At 38.6% G+C, this 27950-nt stretch overlaps 1 non-coding gene and 1 pseudogene across 1 annotated transcript; both read left to right on the forward strand.

Annotated features, from left to right (window-relative positions):
- Positions 1-228: 228 nt before the first annotated feature.
- Positions 229-27950, forward strand: part of LOC125097302 (sorting and assembly machinery component 50 homolog) — an 81156-nt pseudogene continuing 53434 nt past the window's right edge.
- Positions 13334-13524, forward strand: LOC125099353 (U2 spliceosomal RNA). Its single transcript, XR_007127129.1, has one exon. It is a non-coding gene; the product is annotated as a U2 spliceosomal RNA (small nuclear RNA).

A 27950-nucleotide genomic window follows, 5' to 3' on the forward strand; every position in this document is an offset into this window, starting at 1 on the left:
GGAGGCCCCACTTACAATGAATGTGTTGTTTGCCAGGCACTCTTTCACTCCCACTAGGAGGGCTACCCATAGAAAAAATGAGTGCTGCTACTGATTCTACTGACACCATTTTACATTAAATTACCCCAGTGTTCTAACAGAAAGCCTTTTTAAAGTCTCCAGAAGCAAACAACCTTGAAAATGATTAGGAATGTGTGTTCAAACTAGGTTTTTTTGTCCCCATGAAAGATGACAGAACCTGGCTTCAGCACTATGTCAGACAGTGATCGGTGAGCTCCCAAGCTGGGCCCAAAGCCTGGAAACAGCAAAGACCTAACTTGTATACATGATATGCTAATCTGTTTGCATAAAGTAAGTTGCTTATTCTTCAGCCCTACATCTTGCATTACCAAATATAGCCATATGCTTAATTTAGAAGTGATGTATTAACCTGCCTCAAAGGGAAAAGATCTCTGACCAACTTCCTGCTCCCTCCCTCCAGCCCCATACAGTGATGGTCATTCCCTTTAGAATCAGTGGAAGCTTTCCTGTTTCTGAGCTTACAAGCTAACCGCCCATGTTCTTGAGTGCTTACCACACACTGACTCACAGCATCTTAACTTCGGGGGCTGTAGCTGGGAAGCAGGTGACATCAACAACCCAGCACCATCAGGACATTCAACACAAGTGGATGCCAATATATACAACCACAAATTGTAAGTCTAATAATCAAATCTCACCCCACCCCACTCCAGATGCACACGCTCTAAATTTATGTGACTGAAAGCAATCTCTACAAACCCTTATAACTCTTCAAACTGAGTTTGCATGAACACTGTACATGGTCTCATTCCCAGGCACTTTTCATGGTGAACAAATAGTGTCCAGTGCTTCACCCTCATGGACTCACTTAAGAACAAAGGCACAGGAGAGCAAATGATAGTAGTCAGAATGAATCAAAGTGCTCACTGATCCACTAAAATAAGTGATTGAATTGTTTCTAGCAGGACATGTGTGTGCTGTATGTATGAGTGTGAGAGTGTGTTTATAAGCCGTATATTGATAAGGTATGTCAGCCTATGCAATTACAGACTATAAAATAAGTCATAAGCAAAATGGCACCATGTTTTCCATTCACTTTCTCACTTACTCATCTATTCAGCAAACACTTATTCAACAAATACGGGCAACTGCCTACATCACAATAAAGAAGTAACGTGCTAATTTTCAAACATGGTTCAAAGAACCTTAATAAAATAACTTGCTTTATTCTCATGAAAATCCTTGGAAGTGGAGTTGTTACTATTTCCTTTATACAGAGGAGAAAACTGAACACTAAGTCACTTGCCAGGCCATGGAGCTGGGACAAGCCAGAAGTAGCAGAGCCAGAGCCCCACTCCCTGCATGACATCAGGCTGTCTCCCCATGTGGCTGGCTTGAGAGAAACAGCATGGAAATCAGGCCAAACCTTCCTCCCCACCTGCTGTTGTAAGCCCCAAGGAGAGAGGACACGTCCTAACCAAGAGTCTCCCTTTGACCTCCTTTCCTCAGGGTTAGACTGTAACCCAGGCCATATGTTTTTGGAAAAACATAAGGAATATTATAATTTTGTAGGTACATACTAAAATATTTGTTTCTCTTAAATGAAATACCAAGAATAAAGCTTTTGGTGTTCCATGACTAGCAAAAGAGAGCAGGGCAGCATCTGGCTGGGTGTGAGGACTTACTCTACCAAAAGGGAATGCATGCCCAGAGGAAGACCTGGGACATGCCACTCTAAGACTTCTGGGGAAAACGAGCCATCTGATAGAAGGCCAGGTGAGCAGCTTTGCTATATGCTCCCACATTCAGACCTCCTGTGAGTTGTGCACCTGTAGTGCTGCCTGAACAGAGAACAGTGGAACTTGCACCCTAAGTCTTGTCTGAGTCTCTAGACCAGGACCATATAGGAAGAGGGGTAACCATCAGAGGCTGCTAGGAAAGATCCTTCTGTTCTGGTGAAAGCTTCCTAATGACCATTACACAGAAGCCAATCCTGACTTTAATCCTGCCACCAAACACTTCTGAAACTCCTCAACAGCTCCAGATTGCTTGGGGAAAATGTAGGACACCTTCCCTTGCAACACAGATGCTAGGTGCTCATCTAGTACTTCTCTCCTATCTTACTGAGTTGACGACCAACACGTACATAAGACTTGCCTCCATGCTTAGGTCATACCATCTCCTACCTGACCTTTCCCTACCACATAAGCCCCGATTTACCTCCACAATTCAGTTGAGACAGCACCACCTGGAAATCACTCTTTACTCTCCCCCCTTGGCCTCCAGGCCCAGTCAGATCCATTTCATTCCTTCCTATTGCTATGTGTTATCCTTCTGGGTAAGGGTGTACTTGACAAGAAGGTCCAATTCAAAGCTGAAATAAAGTTTAATTACATGTAATTATGAATTATCAATCTAGTAGTCCAGTGTTTTCCAAAATGGGCTTTGTTGTCCCTAGAAAATGTAAGTTCTAGAACACTATTAATGTATTTCACTCTTAATTATAATCAAAAATATACTTTATCAGTTATAAAAACTTCTCTGTCACAGTGAAATTTTGACTTGAAAGATATACTCATAGGATAAAAGTTTAGTTTCTTAAGTAAATTACTCTCAAATTAGTTTTTAAAATAATTAGGATCCCGGCCCCTAAGAGATCTTCAAACCACGGGTTATTCACATTTTTCCTTTAAAAGGAAAATCCTGGATATTATCCAAGCTTTGAAAAATATTGGAACACTAAGTATGACCTTAACTATGTAAAATGTATTCACAGGAAAAATCTGAAAAGGAACATAATAAATAGCTAACACTGGATATTTCCAAAAGGAGACAGGAGTAATTTGTTATTTTCATGCTATAAAATATCCATGATTTATTTTTATCTGAGGGAAAAAAGTAAACATTAAAAATATATCAATAATATGTGGACACCATTAAAAATGATATTCTGAATTTAGCAATCAAATTACCAGTAAAAATCTAAAAACATTTTTCATTGATGTGAAAAAATTTAAGATATGGACATTTTTGGAGGTTTTCTAAAGTCCTGTGATTCATATATTCCTATAAATGGATATAGGTCTGAAATTATTCATATTGGAGAATTTTTAAAGACTATATATTAGATTATTTAAAAAAATAACAAAAACACAGCCTCCAGCACATTCATAGGATATAGTACATCATGGTTAAAGGATCACACTCCTGCTTTCTCGGGTATACTTCCTAGTGACCCTGGTGGGGGAGGAAGGACAGGCAAGTAAGCAGGGACATAGAGAAATAAAATGGGCAATGTAATGAGAATTATTGATGCTACATGTTAGGTAAATCAGGTTTATTTTACTATTCTCTTTACTTTTCATATGTGTTTAAAAATTTCCATAATAAACATTTTTTTTAAAAACTACAAAACCAACCAAAATTAACCACTCAGTGGGATACTATTATCCACCCATCAGAATGGCTATAAAAAAGATTGATAATACCAATTGTGTCTTAAAGCTCTTAAAAATCATATCTGTTTAGGAGACAAAAACTCTTTATAGTGAAGCCTATAGTTTTCAAACATAGACCAAATAAAAACTTTATCAGTTTATTATCTCTTCCAAGCCTGAATCTTTGTGTGCCTTGACAAATGTTCATGTTTGAATCATGTGTGCATTTACTTGGAGATAATATTCATGTGTGTGTCTGTGTGTGTGGGTAAAACTGGCTACTCAAAAAGCATACCCTCCTACCCTTTCTAGACATGATGAATTTGGCTCAAGCCAAAAACTACATGAAGCTAGGCAAAGACTTGCTGATAAGCATGCATCAGTGACATAGCACAGAACCTTGACCTTGTTATCACACTGTATATATCACAGATGTCTATATTAACATGCCCTTTAGGATTTTCAAACATTGAAAGAGTTCAGTATAACTCAGTGCTGAGCAGTGAAAGTTTTTTATTCCATATACTTCAAAAGTAATAGGGTCACCAGCAGTTTACTGTATTTACTAATTAAGAATGTTGCCTTTTGGAACACTGAAAAGAAATAAAATAAAATAAAGTGAAGAAAAAAAAAGAATGTTGCCTAAAAAATAAAGGAGATGGGAGTGTAATGTTGTGTTATTACAGTTCCAAAGTTTTCATTCAATTACAGTACATCATGACCATCATTCTAGAGCTGATGATTTATATTGCATTCTAAAGTTGAAATATTCTCTTAGCTCAATAATTATGACTTTTTTCCTAATCTTTTAAGTCTAACATTGTATAGACAGGTTTTATATCACAAGAAAAATATGCGTAAAACACTAGAATATTATTTATTAAAAAAGCATGTTGAAATAAGGCACAGAGGCATGAAAAAAGACAAATAGATATAAATTGAGATACAGACAGAGATAAGGATAGGGAGATGGGAGAGAGGGAGGAGGGAGAACACAGAGGTGAGGGAAGAAGGGAAGGAGAAGGAGGGAGAGTGGAGAAGAGGGAGAGAGAGAGAGTGGGGAAATGAAAACCTCTGTGACCACTACCACATAAAGAAAGGGGCTAGGAGCCCAGAAATTCCAGCTGTGATTTGTTCAATCATTATGAACCCCCTTCTCACCAAAAGTAACCACAATGCAGACTTCTAACCTAGTTTGTTTTTTTAACCTTACATAAATAGAATCATAGTATATATATTCTCTTGTATCTGGCTTCTTATTTCAACTTTAAGTTTGTGACTCACCCTGCTGCTGAATGTATCTATTGTTCACTCTATTTCAGTGTTCTTTAGAACTCATCACACACATGTACCACAAAACACATATCTATTTTGCTGTAACAGACATCTGAGTAGTTTCCAAATACGAGCTAGCATAAATAATGTTGCTGTGAATATTCTTGAACAAATCTCTGTGTTCCACATGTATACATTTCCATGGCTATATACATCAAGGAGAGAAATTTCTGAGTTTTTGTAGGTAATGTTTTTTCCCAAGTGGCTCCTATTGAAAGAAAAAAAAATGTGGAACAACTCATTTCTTGCCTACCCACAAGTGCCAGGAAACTAATTTAAGAACAATGTACTTAACAAATGAATCTGAGAGTAATTTACTTAAGAAACAAAATTTTATTCTATGAATATATTTTTCCCATTGAAATTTATCACTATAAAAGAAAAGTTTTTATAACTGAATTTTCTAGTTTCTCAGTGTGGGTGCAATTGAATTATCTGTTAAACCCTGAATTCCGCAGGAGGTTTCTAATATGGCAAATGATGTTTTACAGCAAGCTTTCTTTTCTAAACATTCAGAAAAATACATAAAACCACATTAGTGTGAGATATGACCTGGTAATGAGACTATATTTAAGTTTACACATCCAAATCACTGCTGTTCCTTTAAATTGGCCATTTGGGAAAGCTAGGCATTTATAAAAAGAGGAAAGCCTCAATTAAATAGTGATGCATGCAAAGTCCCCAGGTGCAGAGTGGGCAGGGCTGGCCTGACCCACCTTCCTGCAGCCCCATCTCCCTCCATGCTGCTACCACAGCAACCCTCTGGAAAGCAAAGCCAGTCCCTTTCCTCCATTGGATAAGACTTTCAGTCTCTTCCCTTTTAATCAGATCCAAGTCTGAGGACATTTGCCTGGCCCATAAAACCTCAATAACTTGCCTTCAGCATGCATAGCCAGGGTGGTTTTTGTTCAAGCTCACTGCATAAAATGCCACGTGCCTGGCACTCTTTGAAGTGAGTGACAAGTATTAACTCACTTACTCCTCATGTCAACCTATGAAATGGGCACCATTATTTTTTTTAAGATTTTATTTATTTATTTGACAGGCAGAGATCACAAGTAGGCAGAGAGGCAAGCAGAGAGAGGAGGAAGCAGGCTCCCTGCTGAGCAGAGAGCCCATGTGGAGCTCAATCCCAGGACCCTGAGATCATGACCTGAGCCAAAGGCAAAGGTTTTAACCCACTGAGCCACCCAGGTGTGGGCACCATTATTTATACCCTGTCTTTACAGATGAGGAAATTGAAGTATGAGGAGGAAAATGCCATCGCTCAAGTCACACCACAAGGACAGCACACCCAGCCCATGTGACTCTGGGACTGGGCTTGCAGCCACTGCCCTTGCCTGTCCCCAATACTCCTCACTCATACTCTGCAGTCATGCTGCACCCTAATCTTCTTAACACTTCATCCCTGGCTTCCTCTCCTGCCCATGCTCGCGCTTGTCCTGACAGGCCTCTCCCACTGGCATCCACCTCAGGGTCAGCTTTTGTTCATCTTTGATCCTCTTTGGGCCCCTATCCTTGGGACTTTATACTTCTCTCTTTGTTAACTTGCCTATTTTAACAAAATTATTATTTTTCATGTCTGTGTCCTCTATTAGAGTGGGAATTTGTTGAGAAATAAAGTGACATTGTATCCAAAATTTCAAGAGTCTGCCTGGGTGCTTGGATCACTTTAGCAATTCAATAAAAAAATTGTTGACTGATTTGATAGAAAGGAAGGAAGGCAAGCAAGAAAAAAGAAGGGAAGGAAGAGCTAAGTTAGAGGTTCAGTAGTAGAAAGTTGAGCCAGAAATGCCTGGGTTTGAATTCCCGTTTCAAATACTCATTAGCTATGAAGCAAATAACTAAATCTCCCTGAAGCTTCATTTCCAAATGTGTATAATAAGTATCAAGATGACTGACTATTTCTGCAGAATTATTCTAAGAATCAGAGATTTTGTAAAGTGACTTGCACACAATAAAAACTATTGTCATTACTATTACTATTTGTAATGCCATTTATGTTGCATAGTGACATTTTATCCCTCTGTGATCTACATCCTAGATGATGTAAAATCAATTCAGCTCACCTTCAGGAAGAGCAGGGCAATCTCTTCTGTGCCAATAATGCACCATATGCCTAATGCTTTTGTAACTTCACAAAATATTTCAATTGCTTAAGTACATGCTGCCAGGAGCTGGACATTGAGAACTTGTGGAAATTGCTCTATATTACTCAAGACACTAGAAGACTGCACCATTCACTGTGTCATGTTGCAGTTCTCAACTCGAATGCTCATAATTAAAAGGTCAGACCCAAACAGATCCTGCACTCAGTGAACCTGGCACATGATACTGCATGTGATGAGGGAACGGTCACTTGTCTCTCCTCCTTGAGGCCCCAGGCAAGCCCAGGGCCCTGGAAGGAGCTGCACACAGTGCAGAGCTGAGCATGTATTATCTTAGAACACTGCTGTGTTGTTCCTACCTTCCTATAAAATGAAGACAAAGCTTATTTTTCTAGGAAACCTCTAGCTCATAAAACACGTGACTACTCATGATTCATTTTGTCATGTTATCAGAATCCACAAGCTCCTTAGCATCACTCCTTAAGCAACTGAAATTTCTATTTGGCAGCAAACAATTGGGAGTAAAATACTCTTAAGTAAGGAATGCACTTGAAGTGCTTCTATACTAGTAATTATACATTTGATGTAAACACAGGTCCAGCTCTTTCCAAAAACTTGATTTATTGTTCGCACTTCCACCTGCGAGAGACAAGTGCTTACAGGAAAAGCCTTGATAAATTTTATTCATCCATGTAGGTGTATATGACATCTCTGGTGGAAAAGGGTATGCGAAGAACAGATGCAATGTTGAGTCCTCACTGTGGCAGCTTTGAAATGAAAGGATTAATGCAAACATCCATCACAAATGTTACAAGGTTAATCATTAAAATAACTGCACGAATTCTGAGAGTGATTTTTAAGCATTGGCCATGGATTCAATTTAGCAATGTTTTAGAATGCATAGGACAATTATTTTATAACGTAAATGTGTCTGGGATAAACCAAAAATATATATATATATTTTCTGAGGACTTTCAAATTGACAACTTTGTACCAATAACATGAGATTTACATGAAAAAGAGAAGTATCTACTACTTTTTTAATGAGGAGTTCATAAAGTCTCTCTCTCTCTTTTTTAATTTAACACCCAAATGAACATGACTTTCTGAATTGCTTGTGAATTGGTGAACAAGTCCATTTCAGGGTGAATTAGAGAAGCTGGAGGAAAATGAAAAAGCAGAGAAGAAAAAAAGAAATAAAGAAGAAAGAAAAGGTAAGACTGGCAGGTCAAGAAGGAACTGAAGGTGGTGTCTGGATGCCCATGGATCCCCTGCATAGAGCTCTGCATGCAGCAGCACCAGGGGCATCTACAGTGAGGAGTGGTCACAAGGAATGTTAATTTAGAGTAAATCCCCAAGGGGAGAGCAAACTCAAAGGAAACTTTTGAGAAGACAATGACAGGGGAGGTCAAAACTGTCTGATCAAAGAGTCAGGAGGCAAAAGGTGAACACAGGCTACCCAAGAAAGTTCCAAGGACATCTTGGAAAATATTTGACCCATAGGTGATTGGGTAAGACCACCTCTTATGTATTCTCTTATAGTGAAGTTCATTTCTGTCTAAAAGACTAAAAATTAGACATCCAGGTTCTACCTATTATCTGTGCTTTGTTTATGGATGTTACAAGCTGGCCTAACTAAAGCACTAATTAGTTCCAAGGTATAAGTCAATAAAGAAACCTAAAAAGGATGAAGAAAGTGCTCATTTTTTGTAGTAGGACAGAACTTAGTTTGAAGTTCAGCACTACCATTTCCATGGCCAAATAAGATATTAATCTTCAAACTAAGTTCTGAGGGGTGTCTGGGTGGCTCAGTTCATTAAGCGTCTGCCTTGGGCTCAGGTCATGATTCCAGTATTCTGGGATCAAGCCCCACACCGGGCTCTCTGCTTGCTTGGCAGGGAGCCTGATTTTCCCTGTGCCTGCTGCTCCCCCTGCTTGTGTTCGTTCTCTCTCTCTCTCTCCCAAATAAATAAATAAAACCTTAAAAGAAATATAAGTTCTGAAAGTGACCTACCTCATGGTGTCCATGATTAGTCCATGAGTGCCCAGCACACACTGCATGTCAAAAAATTTCTTATAAACTTGACTTAAAACCCTATCTATCTCTATATCTATGTCTATCTCTATGTCTCTATATCTATATACTATGAGCGAAAGAGAGACAGAGACAGAGAATGAAAGAGAGAGACTGAGATTCATGTCTTATTATTCACAGTAGTTGTGTTCTATAAAGACACCATGAATACTAAAATAGTGAATATTGAACCACTGCTTCTAAGGAAGATATAAAGTTAGGGTCCAGTGAGTCTCTGGTCACAATATTTTATCAACGTGTCAATACATACCTGATTTATGTGTGTTTCTGTTTAGACACTTATTTAATATATATTATTGATTCATTAATTTTGTACTCAAAGCCAACAGCCCTATAAATTGTGCCTGAATGAAGTTTTCTAACACAGGTATATTCTTGTAGGGCACATCATAGCTGTTCTACCCTTGAGGCACTCCACAGCACATTGGCACTATGTTTTGGGGCCATTTTACACATGAAAATCTCCAACAAAAAAAACACAAAAATGCAAAAAAAAATTAAAAAGTGGAACTAGGAAGACCACGAAGAAGACACTAGTTGGCATTCCAAGCGTGGGATTATGAAGTCAAGGTTGCCTCTTTCACCTCAACTGGGAACATATATATCAGTCAAGTCAAAGCTTTGCCACTCACCAAACATCCCCAATGACCTTTATTTGTAACCACTTGCCTTCAGTATATTCTTGGAAAATAGTTTTGCTTTGTTCCTCATCTAGAGCAAATTTCCATGGTCTCAATAAAAAAGTAGTATAGCCACACAACATTTGATTCTTGGTACATGTTAAAGGTGTAGTCTAGGGGTGCCTGGGTGGCTCAGTTGGTTAAGCACATGATTCTTGGTTTTGGCTCAGGTCATGATCTCATGGGTGGAGAGATGGAGCCCCACCTTGGGTTCTGCACTCAGTGGCAAATCTGCTCGAAGTTTCCCTCCCTCTGTACCTCCCCACACTCTCTTTCTCATGCTCTTGTGCTTTATCTAAAATAAATAAATAAATCCTTAAAAAATAAAATAAAGTACAGTCTATCTTTCATGTGAAGAGAAAATGGTGTGGCAATTTCTAGAATTAGTAATAACAATAGTCTTAGGGAGATGAGTGTGCAGAAGCAATCTATAAGGAGGTACTCTCTGCACAATGCCCATAGGTTCACATTGTTTCCTCCGTTCTTCCAATGCCTAAGATATATCCACATGGCCCCTTATGATCCTTTTAAAAGTCATGTAGTGCCACTTCAATCACATGCCGGGTCAGAACAATCTCAAGCTTACTGGGATCCACAAGGAGGGAATATAGACCCTACCATTCAATAAGAAGTGTGTCAAGATCACATTATAACAATATAGGTCAGATAGGAAATATTGTTGTGGGCATCATCTGGAAAATATAGTCTGCCACAAGTATTTTCAAGACAGTTAAAGAAAGATGTGTCTCAAATAGGAGTTAATGATCACCTATGTCAAGTGTTACTGTTAACCTGCTAGATAAGAACTGAGACTTAACTATTAACATTTTGCCAAGTGGGATTTATTGGTGACCCAGACAAGAGCTGCTTAGAGTGGAGTAGTCAAAAGAGGGCACGGAAGGAATGAAACTGGAGACAGTGAACAGAAACAACTCTATTAGGACTTTCCTTCAAAGGACAGAAAAAGAAGGGATAAATAATAGCTAAAGGTAATAGATCAAATGAAAGTTTGATTTTGATTTTTTTTTTTTTTTGAGATGGGAGATATTACAAGATACTTCTGAAGGGCTTAATACAGTATTAAGGGAAGATTTGTTGATACGGGACTAAGATAATCTTTGAAATTTTTATTGAGTATGTGAGAAAAGACAATATCTAAGGCACAAGTGGAAGGGCTATTGTTTTATATGAACATTTACCCATAGCTACAAGAGGGCAGGAAAATAACATGGACACATGTGTAGTCAGACTGGTAGATATAGTGGTGGAGGCAGGTGGATGTTTTCTTTTCTCAGTAAAAAGTCATCAAATGACAATGAGGTATTAGCAATTTGAAAAAAGAGGAAAAGATGTAACACACTCATCTAGGGAAATGTAATACAATTTCTAGTTAGTAGAGAGTCATCTAAAATTGTTGGTTGTTTTCCTCCTTCCTTACTGAGGTGCCCTGGTAAAGACATGGACTAGGTAGAACTGGATACAACCAGGCTTAGGGGTTAGCCAGAGCAATATGAAGATGAGAAAGAGCAAGGAGACTAATAGAGGATAAAAATAAGAATAATTATAATAGTGGATTACAGAATTTAAACTGGTTATGAAAGGAGAGGACATTCAGATGGTGAGTCAGAGGGAAAGATAATAGAGTCAGGGGATTTTAAACCCTAGTAGGGCCGAAGTGACCAGAATGGAAATTCTTTGGCCGCATATGTTAGAAAGATTAAATAGGTAGAGGGAAAGTAGGACTCTTGAACTTTAAATAATGGGAGGTGTTGAGCAGACCTAGATATGGGCATCAGAGGCAGATGAGGAGTGAAAACAGTATCACTGGAGGATCTGAGGAGCCAGAATGTTTGAGTCATCATCCATGTGGATTCTGAAACCCAAAGTAATGATGACTGTTGTGGTGTCAGGATTGACTATAAACTAGGTGTTAACATCTTCAAGGACCAGCATAGGTGCATGACTAGAGAGACTGTAGCTTGCTGAAATGAGGATTAGAGAGGAAATAAAATAGCTTGATGACAATGTCCAAAGCCTACGCTTTACCACTATAAGAGTGGTAAGAGTGACAGTAATCTGAAAGTGGCAATGAGGAACAAGGGGAAACATTTAACATTTGATACAAATATGCAAATGTGTTTATAATATGCAATGTAAGTCATGGAAAACAAATTTGTCTTTAGTGTCCTCTACCCTCCCTTTTCTTAGGTGTGATAACCTCCTTGAGGTAACAATGATCAAAGCCATCAGAATGGCCACTTTACACCTCTGAAAGTCTTAATAGGTCAATCTATTGAACAGGGTCATAATGCTTACCCTTATAGAATGCACAGGTGAACTGATTGATTGACTGATTGATTGCTTGATTAACAGTTATCACTGAAGTTTTCATGGATGTTAGGCACTATTTGAGGCACAGAGACAGGGCAGTAAAAGTTAAGATAGTGCTATACTCATGGAACTTACATCCTAGTTGTGGAAACCACACTCTACAAATGTAAAGACAAAAGTAAGCATAATATAAATTTAGATTGTGATGATTAGTGCTAGGAAGAAATTAAATAAGAAACTGTAATGGAGAACAGCACTTGAAGTGGAGTGGGTTCAGGGAAAGAATTTTCAAGCAGGTGACACTTTTACAATAAATGAATTACAATTGCTGAAATACAGTAGATGCTAAATAGATTAAAACTGTATTGATAATATAATGTATATAATGTTACAATGTATATAATGTTGGTTACCTACTTATACTGTGTTTTATTTTGTTATTTTTTTTAATCAGAGGGGGAGATGAACCATGATAGACTGTGGACCTGAGAAACAAACTGAGGGTTTTAGAGGGGCGGAGGTGGGGTTGGGTGAACCTGGTGGTGGGTATTAAGGAGGGCATGTATTGCATGGAGCACTGGGTGTGGTACCTAAAGAATGAATCTTGGAATACTGAAAAAATAAAATCATATTAAAAAATAAATAAAGATTTCATTTGTTTATTTGACACAGAGAGAGATAACAAAAGAGGGAATACAAGCAGGGGAAGTAAGAGAGGGAGAAGCAGGCTTCCCGCTGAGCAGGGAGCCCAATGCAGGGCTCAATCTCAGGATCCTGGGATCATGACCTGAGCCGAAAGCAGACACTTAATGACTGAGGCATCCAGGTGCCCCTATACTGTGTTTTAAAGAATAATAGACTTTTAAATGACACTAAAGTGAACAACCTTAGTTTTACATATCATTTTACATTTATAAAAACTAATATAAAAAATCAAACTTTAGGGGCGCCTGGGTGGCTCAGCGGGTTAAAGCCTCTGCCTTCGGCTCAGGTCATGATCCCAGGGTCCTGGGATCGAGCCCCACATCGGGCTCTCTGCTCAGCAGGGAGCCTGCTTCCCTTCCTCTCTCTGCCTGCCTCTCTGCCTACCTGTGATCTCTGTCAAATAAATAAATAAAATCTTTAAAAAAAAATTAAAAAAAAAAATCAAACTTTAAGCAGAGGTGATGTTGTACCTAAAGTTCCATCATGAAAGCTTGAGTCCATGTCCAGTTTATTCATGCCTAACACCATTCTCTCTCTCAGAGCAGCAGACTGTATTAGAACTTTTTTTTATATTCTGAGACTGCTAAATCTTACTTAAGGCAATTAAGAACATCACTAAAAATCGCTTCTCGGCCTTTTGGCTAAGATCAAGTGTAGTATCTGTTCTTATCAGTTTAATATCTGACACGTCCTCTATCTGAGGACAATATATTAAATGGATTTTTGGAGCAGGGAGATGGAATAGGAGCTTGCTCTGTCCACTCCATGCATTGACCTGGTATTGCAGTACTTCCAGGAACGGTGCACCCCCTCGGGGGTAGTAAAAAAGAAATAAAAAAAAAGAAAAGAAAAGAAAGAACATCACTAAAGGCTTTAATAGAAAAAGTTGCTGAAAAGTGGAAGCAGGGTAAGAACCCCCTCAACAAACCTGGCATGCATCATTCTGTTACCACATCAGTGTCCTCTTTTTCCTTTAGTTTTCCTCTTGAGCATAAAAATATGTGTGCTGCTACTGGCTGGGCCTCACACTAAGAGGAATTCCTGTGAGATTAACAACACTCAACTTAAAGAAGACTATTGACTACCAGAGAGAGGTAATACCTAGATTAATGATACTAGTTCTGTGAGCTCAGTTATATATTTTTTCATGTGTATAAACACCAAAATGTGTAATTACGAGATGGAGTATATGTAAATGTCTCTCTTGCTTTTGTTAACTCCTAAATGTCTGGGAGCTGCTCTGTTTAGTGAGACAGACAATACTAAAGGGCAGAATGTGAATTTTCCCTTCACCTTAACTCAACAAAACATGGTCATCTCCAATCATTAGGGAATGGCCAAGCGTAGGTCCACATTTCCTATTTATATTTATCCTAACTAACATTTGCCAGCTTTAACTTGTCCGTAAAACTATTATAATATTGGTTTGCATGAGCTTTTCATCCTGTGGTTGGAGCTTTGTTTATCTTGGCTTCTGAAGTCTCACCTTCAACTGGCACTTTGCAAAGAGGAAGCATGTTCTTTACCCACATAACGACAGGTGGACAAATGGCTTCCCCATTCCACTCCGCCATTCAACTATAGAGCTGAAAGGATTGCAAAACTTTCCAGAATTTAGTACATTGTATGTTCTACCTGATTGAATGACATCACAATAGTATATTAGAATAGTCAGTTAATCAAAATTAAAACGGGACTCACAAAATAGGTCCAAGGGTGACCTCCAGTTATTTCAAGCTAGAGTAGCTCTATTCTACCAGGCCCTCCCCTTTACAACTAAAAACAAAACAAAACAAAAAAACAAAAACAAAAACAGAACTTAGTCTTAACACAAAAAAACAAGCATATGTAGACTCTGAAAGATGAAAAGAAGGAAGACACTCTAAGAAGCTCAGCACTTGAAGAAAAACACAGCAAAGAGTCCACTTGGTTTCCTGATTGCCTCCCATATATTTTAGGGTGTTATAGAAGCTTCCAATCCAAAACCACTGGAAACAGAAAAAGACTTCCAGGAAAGCTTGTTTTCCTGGCGAAAGAGCCAGGAAGAGGGTGGCCCAATAGAAAACTTTTTTGATAATATGTCCTCTACTGCAGGTATACACCAGTAAAGAGCCATGCCCTTTTTCTCTCCCTCTATTTCCATGTTTTCAGTAGGACAAAAGAGGGTTTGAAATTCCATATCCCCTCCTGCTTTGTGGTGCTCAAATTCCCCTGCTGGGGCAGTGTCAGCAGGACTAACTAGAGAGAGAAACACCAGGGAATTAGTCTCAGGAACAAGGCAGAACACAGCAAAGGTCCAACGTCTGTGTTGTCAGAATTTGAGAAGGAGAAGAGTAAGGAAGTGAGGCTAGAAGAGTTTCAAAGAAATAATAAATGCAGACTTCCCTAGTGTGGGAGGTGAAAGATAGGAACTATATTTTCAAAAAGCTGAGCCAACCTCCAACAGGACGAGCCCATGGAAACCCATGCCAATTCACCTCATAATTAAATGTCTGAAAACTAAAGGCAAAGAAGAAATTGAGAGCAACCAAATAAATGACTTATCTCTGTAGAAGAACCCCAACTTGAATGACATCAGATTTCTTATTCCAAACCATGGAGATTAAAAGGAATGGATACAATATTTATTTAAGTATTGGGAAAAAAGAAAAGAAATGTTAACCATTAATTCAATATCCAGTGAAAATATCCTTCAGCAATGAAGGGGAAAGAAGCACTCTCTCACAAAGTAAAACAAAGATGGCCTGCTGCTAGCAAACTTGCCCTTGAAGAATAAAGAAAGGAAGTTCTCTAACACAGTAAAGGAATATGAGACTGCTCATATCTTCAGAAAGGAAAGAAAACTAATGGAATGAGTAAAAATAGGGGAAATATAAAAGAATTTCTTAAATCATATTTGATGTTTAAGTCAAAATATGTAATACCATCTGATGTGGCCCTAAGTGCATATATGGAAAAATACTTAAGTTTCTTGCTTTTTAAGAGTATAAAGTGTAGGAGCCCCTGGGTGGCTCAGTTGGTTAAGCATATGCCTTCAGCTTGGGTCATGATTCCAGGGACCTGAGGTGGAGCCCTGGATCAGGCTTCCTGCTGGGTGGGGAACCTGCTTCTCCCTCTCCCTCTTCCTCTGTGGTTTCCCCTGCCTGTGCTTGCTCTCTTTTTCTCTTTCTCTAATTAATAAATAAAATATTTAAAAAAAACTGTAAAGGGTAATGAATGGGACCTAAATGGAAATATGGTTGCTACACTTCATTTGGGGTAAAAGACCAATACCAGTAGATATATTATGTGTATTGTAATACCTAAAGCAACCACTAATTAAAATGTAAGATGTGACATACTCAAAAACATGATCAATAAATAAAAGTGGAATCCTTAAAGTTTTTGCAACACCCACAAAAAGTCAAGAAAATAGAAACCAAGGAATGAGAAAGGGAAACAAACAGAAAACAAGTAATGAAATGGCCTACTTGAAACCTAACATTCCAGTAGTAACCTTCAAGTGTCTTAAATATACCTAATCAAAAGAGAGAAATTAGCAAGAAAGGACATAAAAATATATAATATGCTCTCTTCAAGAAATTTGTCTCCTGCTCCCAGAATTTGTCAGGGCAAGAGCTGTTAAGTGTTTCCCCTGAGTGTGCGAAGGATCTGCAAGTGAGGTAGCTTCTCTGGGTCTTCCTCATTTCTGTGGGGTTGCTGGGGACCTTAGCAGGAAAGACCTAGAGATGGACCACCAGATTTCTGTGGTGCTGCAGAGAGATTAAGACACTCACCAAGACAGACATGTGTCTGTTCACATCAAGGAACAGAAGGTGAAGAACACTACAGAAGGACGTTCCAGAGAACCCATCAAAGCTGTCCATTAAAGAAAAGTTCTTCTTAAAACACTGGAAGGACCTAGAGAGTTCAAAGGAGCTTATAACACTGCTATTCAGGTGGTACATATGAAAACTACATGGGGAAACTCTTCATTTTCTTGGGAAGTTTGGAATTATCCCAAGAATCTGAACGGAAATGTCAAAGGGCATGAAGTGTGAAGCACTCATTTCCACAAGATTTTAGCTTGAGAGAAACAACCAAAGAGCTGAGTAGTGATGTGCTGCAGGTCTCAGATAGAAGTTGCTCCTTTAGTACGTGGTTTCTAGAATGAAGATATGAGGAGCAGAGCCACAAGAAATAAACACTTGTTGCTGCTTGGACACATGACTTGCATTGGCCAATGGAACATGACTAGAAGTTGTGTGTGCTATTCCTAGCAGAGGATTCGAGAGCCATTGCTGCTTCCAGTTCTGTGCCTTTATTCCTAATAACAATATGTCTTTATTAGCAGTCTGGAACCCAAATTGAAGAAGATGCATGGGGCAATGCCATAGCCAGCCCATAGCCAAAAGGTCCTATGAATGTCCACACCTTTATTGTTAGAAGCCAAAGAAGAAAAAGGAAGGAAGGAAGGAAGGAAGGGAGGGAGGGAGGGAGGGAGGAAGGAGAATAAAATAGAGTAGAATAGAATCGAATTACACTTCAATACAATGACAAAGGGAGTTGAAAGTTAAAAGGTGGTTAAGGATTTGCCATGCAACACTAAGAACAAAAGAAAAAGGTAGGAGTGGCCATATTAACATATAATACAATGTATGTCAGGGAAAAAGAAAATTATTAGAGGCAAAGAAGGGTATGACATATGGCTTGTTATGGATTGAATTATGACCCCCTTCAAAAAGATAGAATCAAGTCCTCATGTTTGGTACCTGTGAATGTGACCTTATTTGGAAATAAGATATTTGCAGGTATAATCGACTTAGGAGATGGTGTTTCTGGAGTGCTTGGTTGCCTTTGGCTCAGGTCATGATCCCAAGGTTCTGGGATTAAGCCCTGTGTCAGTCTTCCTGTTCAGCAGGAAGTCTGCTTCTCCCTCTTCCTCTGCACCCCCCATCCACACTCTCACTTTCACTCTCTTAAATAAATAAATAAATCTAAGAGAGAGAGAGAGAGAGAGAGAAAGAGATGGTGTTTCTGAATTAAGAAGGATCTAATCCAATGTGACTGGTATCCCTATAAGAACAGGGAGATTTAGACACAGACAGACACACATGGAGAATACCAAGTGACAACAGAGGCAGACAGCAAAGTGATGAATGCACAACTCAAGGAACTGGCAAACACTTGAGAGACAGAAGGAAAGCAGGGAAAGATTCTTTCTGACAGCCTTCAAAGGGAGCACGGCATGCCAACCATTTGGTTTTGGACTCCTAACCCTCAGGACTTTGAAAAATAAATCTCTGTTCTTTTAAGCCACTAGTTTGTGGGAGTTTGTTATGCAGCCCTAGGAAACTGATATACTGGTAAAATGTCCAATACATGGATCCAAAATATATATGCACCAAACAACGGAGACTCAAATTCATGAGGCAAAAACCCACAGAGTCCTCCGTCTACATAATTTTGTTCATTTCAAGAATGTTATAAGCATTGATTCATACAGTATGTAACTTTCTCTTGCACCCACCATTCATCAGCTGGATCTATCTTGTCATTTGGATCTGACCTAGTCACTTCTCAACATTGCAGTGGTAAATGTGGGCTGCTCCCAACATCCATATTTTTCAGTCATAAAACTGATTTTATTTGTGAATAGTATAATTCCCTTTTGAAAATCCAAATTCAAGTCTCTATTGTTTGATAGAAGCACACCAAATAATAATTCCATATGTTTATCTGGGCACATAGGATATTCCAAATAAATAATTAAAATATTTCTGTGGATTAAAATATTCTTTGGCTAACCTAGCTGCTAAATAGGTTATTTTAAAGTCCACATTCAAGCATGTTGTCTGAAACTAATAGCCCCCACAAAGAATATATTTGAATTTAAATTTTAAATCTTTAATTTTTTGAGGTCCTTACCTAAATTATAAGTTTCAAGAAGTATTGCTGTATCTACAGAGTATAGAATAGTAGCTGACATGAATGCTCACATTAATACTTGATGAATATATGAATGAAAATGAGAATGGATTGCATTAATAATTTTTAAGTGTAATACTATTCTTCAGTAACATACTTGATGTGATTCAGATTTATTTTCTTTTACTTACTAAGTGTAATAGGTTCAGAAATCTCTTAAATTAGACTGCCTTTGATCAGAATGTGCTGTTAAATATAATCAGTAATATTAATATTATTAAGAAAGTTTATAAAAGAACTATTGAGAGCTTACCATATGTCAGTTCAGTTTTCAGTACTTATGTTCATTATCTCATCTAATCCTTACAACAATCCAAGGAAATAGTAATGTCATTATGCCCAGTTGATATGAAAATATCAAGATTTTAAGTGTTTGACTAAATTGTTCCAAGTCACACAGCAAGTAAATGGCAGAGCTTCTTATGTGTGGTAGTTGTATGTTCAATTTTATAAGAAACTGCCAACCTGTTTTGCAGAGTGGTCATATCATTTTACATTCCCACCAGCAAAGCATGAGTGATCCAATTTCTCTCCGTCATCACAAGCATTTGATGTTGTTACCATTTTTCGTTCTAAAGGCAAAGAAGGGTATGACATACTGCTTATTGTGGGTTGAATTATGATGCCCCCCCAAAGATATAATCTAGTTTTAATGCCTAGTACGTGTGAATGTGTTCTGTTACCATAAAAGTGAGTGATGTTGAACATCCTATCGTGTGCTTATCTTCCATCTGCATATCCTCTTTATCAAAATGGTCTGTTCGTGTCTTAGCAATTGTCTAATGGATTGTCTATTTTATTGTTGTGCTTTGAGAGTTCTTTATATATTTTAGATATGAATCCTTTGCTGGATATATACTGGATACTCATGCTTTTTTGGAATCTAATCCTTTGTTGCAAATATTTTCTCCAAGTTGGTAGCCTCTTTTATGTTTTTTGTTTGTTTGTTTTTTTCCCATGATTTTTATAGGGTCTTTTACAGAGGAAAAGTTCTTAATTTTTATGAAGTCTAATTTATCAATTCCATCTTGATTTTTTATAGTGAGTTTTAGGATGTTGCTTGATATGTTTTTCTTAGTCATTGCTGCAAGTATTATAGTATGTATACATGCAGAAGTTATCACAGTCTACTGGTATTGATATTTTACCAACTCTAGTGAACTTTAGAAACCATATGTCCACCTAGGTCTCTCAACTCACTCACTTTTTCAATACAATTCCCTTAGGTATTTCTTCAACATATAGTGAACATCATTCAGATGGTTTTATAAATTTTGCCTCACTTATCAAATATGATTTAGGTAAATCATAAGAAGAGTCTACTATAGTGTATGATTCTTCTTTCTGAAGTTCTGAGAACTGCTTAACAGTACTTTCTCTCTGCTTAGAGAACTTCTAGTACTCATTCTCTAAGGGCTGGTTTGCTAGCAACAAATGCTCTTAATTTTCTTCTTTCCCTCTTTCTTTCTTGAATGATGTTTTTGCCAGGTATAGAATTTATAGCTTACAACTATACTTTTACAACTCTACAACTCTTACAACTATACAACTATAACTACTTTTCCTTCAGTAGTTATAAAGGTTGTACCACTTCTTTCTGGCCTCCATGTTTTCAGACAAGAAATCTGCTGTCAGTCAAAGTGGTGTTTCCTCTGGCTGGTTTTTAAGATTTTTTTTTTCTTTGCCTTTCATTTTCAGACATTTGATTATGAGGTGTATTGATTTCCATGGGTTCATCCTTTTGAAGTTTGGCTCAGCTTTTAAAAATGTAGTTTATGTCTTTCACCTTTCATATTTAGGAAGTCTGCATCCATTATTTCTCTGAAACTCTTTCAGCCCACTCTCTTACTCCTCTCCCTCTGGGACTCCGATAACACAGATGTTGGAACTTCACTATTTTCTGCCTCACCCTGAGATCTTTCCCTTTTTACCCCCTATTTTTCTCTCCTTTGTTCAGATTGGGCAAATACTACTGATCTATCATTAAGTACAGTAATTCTATCTTCTTCCATCTCCAGACTGATATTGGGCCCAACCTATGTGTTTTTATTTTTGCTGTTGTATTTTTCAGCTTTATAATTTCCATTTGGTTCTTTCTAAAACTGTTCTTCTTTTGCTTCTATAATTTCTACTTCTATTTCTCATTTATTTTAAAAGCGTTTTATTTATTTATTTATTTATTTATTTATTAAAGATTTTATTTATTTATTTGAGAGAGAGAGATCACAAGTAGGCAGAGAGGCAGGCAGAGAGAGAGGAAGGGAAGCAGGCTCCCTGCTGAGCAGAGAGCCCGATGTGGGACTCGATCCCAGGACCCTGAGATCACGACCTGAGCCGAAGGCAGTGGCTTAACCCACTGAGCCACCCAGGCACCCTTAAAAGCATTTTAAATTGCAAGTTAAAGCATTTTTATGATGGCTATTTTAGAGCTTTTTTCAGCTAATCCCAAGGTTTAATTCAGTTCCATGTTCTTTCTGTTGACTACCTTTTTTCATTCTATTTGTTATTTTTCGTGATTCTTTGTCTAACAGGTGATTTTTTATCGTATCCTGATTTTTTATCTAGTTATTGGGGGTTTCTGGGTCCTATTCAAATCCTCCATTTTGACAAGAGGTCACCCCTCTAGGCTAACTAGCAGGTCCTCAATAATTTTGTGGGCTGTGGCTCCAGTGACAATTTAAGTTCAGAGTCCTTGTGGTGTTATTTTGGTCTGGTTGGCTTGTCTGGGATCACTGGTGCTCCATCACAGATCCCTTTTGGTGCTTGCTGAGTGTGCAGAATAAGCCCCCTGGACTAAGAAGCATGGGATCTCTAGAAGGGGATGGGGTCTCAGGCCTCTGGGACAAAGAACACTTCCCAGGCTAGTGCTTATTATGACAAAATAGCTCCACTGCTTCTCCCTTATTCCTAAGGAGGAAAGAGAAGTCTCAAGTTTAGCCTGGCAGAGAGTATTACCCTCAGTGAGTGCCTGCTTATCATGGTTGAATCAACCGTTTGTTGGCTGTCTAGTTGCCTAGTGTGCGCAGTGGTGGAAGGAAGTCCTGCCCTTGGGCTTGAAGAGAGCTTCTGGGTCTGGGCATCTGTTTTAGTGGTTCTGCCTGGGCCCACAGTGCCTCTAGCAAAGGAGAGAGGGTTTCCAAGTTTGGGTGAGGGTGTCTTCATCCTGTGAGGATAGAGTGTTTATTGACATCTTATCTGTTGGTGCCTTCCACTGGGGCAAGGAGAAGGTCTCAGGACCATTGGGAAGGAGAGCCTGTCTCCTGTTCTCTCGGTGTCAGTATGGTTCTTCAAAGACACACTTGTAGTTACCATGGGCTGATGTATCATCCAGGAAGGAAGTAGCACACATGGGTCTCTTTCTGTTGGGTGGGGTCCTAAACCCCCTGCACTGGGCTACTCTGGAGCCCTGTGTCCCAAACTAATCTGTTTCTCTCTTTCTATTCTAAAGTTCTCCTGTGACTGCATTTGTGTTGCTTCTAGAGTTTATAGTTGAACTTGTGGACATGAGCAGGGATGAGCCAATACTCTCTTGTGTAGACCAGAAGACCTGGAATTCAGTTTTAAACATTTAGAAATTAAAATTGAATATAGCCATGCTATGGGAGATGTCAAAATTGCTGCTAAGAAGATAAGGCATTATAGTAGTGAGTGTCTGTGAAACCAAAAATGAAAAATTGGAAACTATCTGCATAGAGGTGGTACTGAAGTCATGTTTCCCTCAAAGATCTTAGTCACTAAGGAAAAGATGGAACACAGAGTCCCAGAAAGATGACACAACAGTGAGCAACTAATAGTATACATTACCATTATTTTAAGCATATGTATTATACACAATGAATGTGTAATAGTTCATATAATTAAAAAAATTTACAAAGATCATGTGGAGCATAAAGGAAGTGGACATATTTTTCTTACATGCCCACCTATACTGCCTTTATCAAATACATATCAAGGAAGAGAGAGGCTGCTTCCCATCTCCATGAGGATCTCTGATTAGACCAGGACAATATACTACAGGAAAACAGAAGAAAATCTTGACCTACCCAATGAAGCAAATTTAAACCAAAGTCAACCCTATGTATCTCTTTCTGAGTTTAGTAATTCCTTCTCTATCTTGCTGAGTGGGAAAGGTGTTTATCCAGAAAGCAACAGTTACAAAGGAAGCAATAAAAAGTACACACATTTCTAAATGCATATGGTACTCATCGGTCCAGCAGCTTACACTCAGTATATGCCCTAAACAGACTAAAAGATAGGGCATGATGTCAGCTGACTTTTGCAGACACTGCCTTATCATGTGCCCCCATGAGAAACTAAAAACATTTATGGAGTACAACCATAGTCTGGTTTCTAACACAGATTCATGCTTGATTGTTACAGTCTGAACCTTGGGATTTCCATCTCTAACAAGCTTGTGGTTCATGATTCCACCCAGTCCTTATCTGTTACGGGAAGTTTGACAAAAGTATCAGGCATACAATAGCTGCAAACACATTTCTGGAGCTCCCTTTCAGTGTCCCAGAACTTCAAGAGCTGTGTGGAAATTTCCAAACATGGGATGTTTTCCACTATAACTTACAACCCAAAGTATTCACTGTACAGAAGGCTATATACAATGAAATACCATGTCATTTCCACACATGCCCAATCACTGCCCTCTGGGTATCATATAGGTATCCAATAAATTAGAGTGTGACAAGAAATAATTGTTATTGTAGAACACTTTTAGCAGCATGTTAAAATATGTTTGATCATTTATGTTTGACAAGGATTTTTGCTTTAATTTTCTAACAAGTAAATTCATTTTCCTCTTTTCTCTCTAACCATTTCCAAATCTGGGGTGGAGGTAGGGGGCTGGGGAGGAGAAAGGTATGTGGATAACCAGCACCCACCACACTGTAGTACCCCTGTTTCCAGGGATGTTCTTCATAGAGAATGGAGGCAGGTGGGGAGGGGAAGGGAATAGAGAGAAAGGGGTTCTTTCCAGAGCCTGTACCTGCTGTTGTGTGGCAATCAATACCACAGCTGACCTGTCTAAACACCTTCCCTCAAGTGTTCACTTCACACAAGGAAATCGTTAAAGCAAGACCCACGAGAGCATTTGTTTTGAAAACAGAATGACAGAGCTCACCACTGGCCAAAAGCCCTTTAGACACTAAGCTCTTTATTTACCTGTTGCTCTGACTAACTGAGAGGCGGGGCGCTGCCCACTTTACGATAACATGACTAACGGGGCGTCCTGCCTGGACTTGAAGCCTCATACCTGTTTTCCTCTCTCCACATACTTGTGTGCCCCCCGCCCCGCCCGCACGCCAGGCCTCTGAGAGACGGTCTGCGGAGGCAGGATGCCCACTGGGCGAGCAGAGGAAACAAAGCCTGCTCAGAGAGGACCGCCGCCCCAGGCCGCCTAATTACAAGTCCCTGCACTGCCTGACGTTCCTCAGCTGACAAGCCCGGACTGTGCTGAGACCTTCAAGTGAACCGCGCGCAAAGGCGCATGTCACATGGCTCACACCAGGAGAGACCAGCCCAGTCCTCCGTGCCCCCGCCTTAAGGCTGGCAACCTGGGGGCCAGAGGAGGGTGGGCACAAGGAGGACAGAGCACTTTGTTCCTCTAGATGATCACGTTTTTGCTCAGGATTTATTTAGCTCTGGTAGAATCCTTGGAAGGGGTTCAGAGCATGCATTTCTATTCTCCTTCATTAACAAGCAAGTGCAGATCAGAACCCTTCTAGGAGTTCTTTGCATACTGAAATTTACTTCAGCAACTTGCTCTTGCCTTTTTGCTTCTGTATCAGCTGTGTAGACTTTTAGACACATCGGATACTCACACAATTTAGAATAGACAGTTAAAGCAAAATTCTCTGCTAAGATATGTAGACCACCCGAATCATATTTGTCCCATTTTTGGTACTTTGGAAATCATGAAAACTAATTAGCAGATATAAACATCAGAGCAGTTAGTTAACCAGGTCCCTTCCCAAATTTATTACCTAAATTCTATATATAATATCTCCATAAACAAGTTGGTTTAGTAGGAGATATAGATATTATTTTAAATACCTTAAAAAAATTTTTTTTTGATCCTCATAGGATTCCTTTTGAGGTATGCAGCAAAGAACAAGTATTCTCTCCAGAAACTGAGGCTTAAAGAGATTACACTTCTGTGTCCAAAAATACTTCACATATGCCTAGTGAGGGTACGGATAAAACATCCTCATGATTAGGGCATCTCGGAATCCTAATACAACATAGAGATTATTGACACTGGCCACCATGGTTTGGTGGAAAAAATCAACATTGGTATGAAAAGGCTGTGTTGCAGGATATTTGACTTAGAAATGATATGGAACACTCAAACATCACTAAAGTACTACCTGCATCCCTTCTTCCAATCCCCCAACCCAATCCTATAACCAGAGCCCTCACATTGCTTTCTGTATATACAGGGCCACCCCTGCATCACTCTTCCCTCCTGTTCACAACAGTAGATACCTTCTGCCCCTGGTTCTCTCACCCCAAAAGTCACTGCCACCAGAAGAGCCCCATTGTAGGACTCTACCCCTCCCCAACTTCCTACTTGACTGCTTCCAAAATCTAGTTCTATTAATGGTTGGATAGTTGCCTGGCTTCCAGAACTTCTATCTGGTTCCCTACCTCCTTTCTCACTCTCCTAATCACTGCTGGTTTTGGAGCTTGGAGAGTTATGGGCTCACAAGAATCTGAGTCACTGGACTATAGTTGGGAATACAGACTTGTTATACTGTGGGTTAAACAGGATTGTATGGGCTACTCTGACAATACAACAATAATCAACAGTATCATTTCTATGAGAAAATAAATTCTGACTTTGAAACAACCAACTCATCAATTAACTTTGAGATCACAATGTGTTTGTAAACTGTAAAATCCCTGTGATTAAAACTGAATAAATATCTTATCTCAGCAAAGTTGACTGCTTTTTAAATTACTTGTTGAAAAAAAGGTCCTGCCCTAAAGGAGCAAGATATTATGGGCATATTTTCCTTGCTAATTCTTATGTTAGCTGTTTTTGTGTAGAATGGGATCTCCATGACTCTGTTTTCCTTCTTTCTTTTGGACTGAAAAAGCAAATCAATTGGTTGGTGCTGATTTGAAAACCCTCTGAGGATCCAGTTTAACTACTGAACAGGTTAAGCATATTTTTCTGTATGTTTACTGAACAAGAATAGTGAAGGTAAGCTTAAATATGTCTGGAAATATAAATTCCCCTTATTGGTAATTAAATAACAACACCAACGACAAAAAGAGCTGGACTTGAATATTCATCTGAAGATCCTGCTCTGTAAATTCTACAAATTAACATCCATTAAGTAACCACATATGACATCATCCCAAGATCTATTGGACCTCACAAAGTTTCTGCCTAACTACACAAAAGAAAAATGGCTGCAGGAGCCACTGATGGGAAAAGTAATGGGTCATTTTACCCATTATAAATGGGTAAAATGACCTTGTGCCATGTGCACATTTTTCTACTAAACTAAAACCAACTTATTCACATGCAACGGTAGGGGGAAGCATTTTGGAAATTTGAATTGAACTGATTAAGAATCCATTCCATTTGGACAAATTTTATCGGTGTTTCCTAAAGCCAACTGATTCTTACAAGCATAAATCTACTGCAAAATCTAAGGAAAATAATTTTATTCAAGAAAATATATGACCCCAATCTCCTCAAATGTGAAGAGAATGCAAGCTAGTGTTTAGAAATTTACTGGTGGTTGTTTCCAACCCCCCACCATATTAAGGGAAATTGTGTCAAGCTGACACTAATGTGAAGAGTGTACCCAGTCTGCTGATGCATTGCTCTATACCAACAGCTACAATCTACCACTCATTTAAAAGTCCAGTGACATTTTGACCAAAATCCCATTCCCCATCTCAGTGGGCTCCTATGGAATCATAGTCATGTGTTACTGCAGGAAGGAAACCCATGGTGTTCTGAGTCATCTGTGAGTTTCTTTCTAACATAAAGTTTAATTTTAGTGTTACTATTTAGAAAATAATTTTTAAGCAACATATGGACACAGCTGTTTCTGTTTGGTATAGTTTTGAACTTGAAGTGAATTACGTCTTCCTTTAAAAGGGGGCAACTTTCTGCTCCTTTGTTAAAGCAGAAGTCAAATAATTACAAATTGATAATAAACATGTCTAGAACTCCTTCTCCAACCTAAAAACCAAGAGATACTGTCCATGACCTTTGCTCTTATTTGGTCTTCCATTTTTTTAGGAGAGAACTTTCATCTGCTCCAAAGTATGAACTTAAGGCATAAACATCGTTGAGGTTTTAACACGCTTCATTTGGTTTGATAAACAAGAAGGGGGAAAAAAATAAAAATGCTTCCAAAATTGAGTGGCTCAGTCTTTAGCCAGAAAAATTTTCTATAAGGCAATCTACCAATTGTGTGACATTAAAAATGAAAATGAATATCGTAAAATATATATTTAGGGTGCTAGATGTGGAAATTTTGATCTGTTTTACACCTTTAAAAGATCATGATATACACTGACCTTTAAATATATGACAAAGCTGTCCAATTGTCCAACTGAACTTCTTGCAGTGATGGGGATGTTCTCTAGTCAGGGCTGACCAGTATGGTAGCCATTAGCCACACATGGCCACTGAACACATAAATTGAATCTAGTCTCACTGAGGAAATAAATTTTAATTTAATTACATTTTAATTTATTTAAAACTAAACAGCCAACTATGGTTAGCAGTCACCATATTGAAGAGTCCATCTATGTAGTATAATGGGGCAACAAAAGAGATCAATAATCTGTATGGCTCACGTGTGATGAAACTATATACAGAAGAAACAAGAAACAGGAGGTATGAGTAGAAATGAGGGTAAGGACAGATTAAAATCAAGTTAACAAATACTTCTTGATACTTAAGCCATATGATAATTGAAGGTGTCTTGTAATAGAGCCTGCCCTGAAACACAACACATGTGATGGTGTTTTAACCCGCATGGCTTAATTAGTAGACCAAAGGCAATGGAAAGTAGATCACAAACAAGGTAATGCCTTACAATTTGCCAAACAGAATAAGAGTGTGGGAAGAAAATAAGGAACACTTGGGGTTAAAAAAAATCCCATGTGGTAGATACACGTCATCATACATTTGTCCAAAACCTACAGAATGTACAACACTAAAACTGAACCCTAGTATAAACTATGAACTTGGGGTAACTATGATGCATTAGTGTAGCTTCATGGATTATAA

This window comes from Lutra lutra, chromosome 4, assembly GCF_902655055.1.
Source record: "Lutra lutra chromosome 4, mLutLut1.2, whole genome shotgun sequence".
Classification (NCBI taxonomy): Eukaryota; Metazoa; Chordata; class Mammalia; order Carnivora; family Mustelidae; genus Lutra; species Lutra lutra.